Raw genomic sequence first — 2,699 nt, 5'->3', positions numbered from 1 at the left:
TCTTTTTTCCCCTCCCTTTTTCCAATTTTATTTTTGCACTCCTTTTTTTTTCTTTTTTCTTTCTTTCTTTTTTCTCTTCTACCTTTTTCTCTTCTTTCTTCCTTATCTCCTAACTCTCTTAGCTCGGGTGGCCACCTTTATTTGGGGTTATTGATATCGTAAATACATTCGTGTTCAGTGCCTGGTACGTTGTGCCTTGTTGTGTTGTATTTTGTGCCTTTAAATCAACGCAGCAGATTCAAGCAACAGCGGCCTCCTGATCTCCACACGCTCTGTCTGGGGAACAGTTACTGTGTGTGAAGCCTCCCTCCACCTGCCAGAAGAGCCACCACAGCTGTGAACAGCACCCACCAGAGGCCCTGCTATCAACGGAGGAGCCACTGCTACCACAACCGCCCAAGGAGCAACCACAGCCCGAGGAGCCACTGCCACCCAGGGAGCAGCCACTGAACGACTCAACAACTAGATATGTCAGTGAGATCAAACATGGGTAGACAAAGAAACCCCCAAAGGAAAGAGAAGGAGGACTCGCCAGAAAAGCAGCTAAGTGAGACAGAGGCATGCAACATGACGGAAAAAGAATTCAGAATAAGGGTCCTAGAGTACATGCACCGGTCGGAGGAAAAAATCAATACCATATGCAAGAAGCTAGAAGAAACAGATGAAAAAATCAACAACTTAAGTAAGGCCCAAGAAGAAATGAAGAGTGATATAGCTGCCATAAAAAACTCCATTGAAAGTATCAACAGTAGACTAGGAGAAGCGGAGGACTGAATTAGTGAATTAGAAGACAAGGAAGCAAAGCACACCCAAACTATACTGCAAATGGAGAAAAAATTAATATGTGGTCTATCTTTGAAAAAGTCCCATGTGCCCTTAAGAAAAATGTATATTCTGTAGCTTTGGGGTGAAATGTCCTGAAGATGTCAATTAGTCCCATCTGATCTAGTGAGTCATTTAGGATTGCTGTCTCTTTGCTGATTTTTTTTTCAATGTCTGTGGACTTAATAAGTCATTTCACACCACAGAGAATATTTAATAAATCCAAAAAAGGAAAGAAGAATATAAGGACAGAAGAGCTTCTGTCTCAGTTCTCTGAAACTGAGTCCCCCATTGGAAACTGATCTCAAAGTTCTAGCCGGTTCACCGAAGAAACGTCACTTTGCTAATGTTTTTCATCCTTTTAGTGTTCAAAAGGTACAGAATGACTCCATGCTGTTGTCAGTTTTAAACAGTCACACCTCCATCTCCCACGGTAACAGTCTACTGCAGGTCCATAAAAACAGGGGAGGAAGGAGCGCTGGGGAGGGCCTGTCATTTTAGAGGGGACTCCACCTCTACCTTGGCGGGAAGAGAGGATCCACGCAGGGCCCCAGCACCTCGCTCCTGCAAACAAGCTCCCTGCACACGCAAAATTCAGTCCCACGTCAGTTCCTTAAACAGGTACATCTCTGAGTAACAGGTCAACTCCCAGAGGAAATGTGTCCACAGAAAAGACTAGAATGGCCATCTGGTCACTCTGCGATCCAACATAATTCCAGGAATCAGGAGCTGCTGGACTTGGAGTGGAATGGCTCAGACCACATCCGCCGCAGGTCACCCTTTAAGTAGGCCATCGTGAGGAGTGGCAATAAGTAAATGGCACCAAATAGAGAGGAGGGCAGGCTGCGCTGCTTGGCGAATGCGAGATGCCACAGTAGCAGTGAGCAGACCTACAAAGTATCCGATGAGGGTGCAGTGAAAGTAGGAGACCTTCTGCATGCGTCCAGAGATGTTGGCGGGTCCAGAGGCGCCGCAGGAGTCACCGTTGGCTTGTTTTTTGTAGTTGTCATAACGAAGGACAAAGCACAACAGGAGTCCAGGCATCACAATGTTTCCAATGCCCAACATAGAGAAGTGACTGCCAGTGGAGCTCGGGAAAACCAGTTTCCCAGGCAGGGACAGGTGAGGAACATTGCGCCCAACATGGGCCCCAAGTGCAGCTTCCGGGAAAGCAATTGAGGGGATTGTCAGCCGGCTAGGTGGACGCCTTCACCATGACGTTGCTATTGAAGATGTAGGCAGAGGAAAACACCCAAAAGACACCATCGATTAGGAGCCCTGAGGGAAGCAGGTAGGAGACCTTGAGGCTGGGCAGGCGGACGAAGGCGATCATGGCGACACAGAGACCCATGGCCAGGGCGTCCATGAGAAACCAGTGAGAACCCAGATGAGGACAAGCATGACAGACAGAATGATAGTAGCTCAGCAGCAGTGAAATGTCCACAGCAACTAAAGGAAATCTTGTTCTGAGGTGAACAGGGTCTTGTTAAATACTGGCACATCGGGAGAAGAAGAAAAACAAAAGCTATCATTGCAAGAACTACTGTACATATTGTAAAAACTACTTAAACTGAGTAAAGAAGAAGAACATAGCTAGGAGAGAGACAGATACTTCAATTGGAAGGAACAGGGCCTGGGTAGAGTCAATAGTTTGGATACTATTATTGCTGCTGTTGCCACCGAAAGACACCAAAGGAATGTTACTGTCTTTCTCTTTCTCTTGATTTTCAAAGTCCATATTAAGGGACCTGAAACTACCGTAGACTATCAGGAGAATGGAAATAAGAAATGTAGACACTTGACTGGAATCCACTAGGGAATAGGCCCACCAGTAGGTCTGCTCCGTCATGGCTCTGACTCTCAGGGGCTCCACTGCA

At 46.5% G+C, this 2,699-nt stretch overlaps 1 pseudogene; it reads right to left on the bottom strand.

Moving 5' to 3' along the window:
* Window positions 1-1,514: 1,514 nt before the first annotated feature.
* On the bottom strand, window positions 1,515-2,693 carry LOC102252033 (annotated as a pseudogene).
* Between the last annotated feature and the right edge of the window lie 6 nt (window positions 2,694-2,699).

The sequence above is a fragment of the Myotis brandtii genome, unplaced genomic scaffold (genome assembly GCF_000412655.1).
Source record: "Myotis brandtii unplaced genomic scaffold, ASM41265v1 scaffold394, whole genome shotgun sequence".
Classification (NCBI taxonomy): domain Eukaryota; kingdom Metazoa; phylum Chordata; class Mammalia; order Chiroptera; family Vespertilionidae; genus Myotis; species Myotis brandtii.
This window is presented reverse-complemented; position numbering and strand designations above follow the sequence as displayed.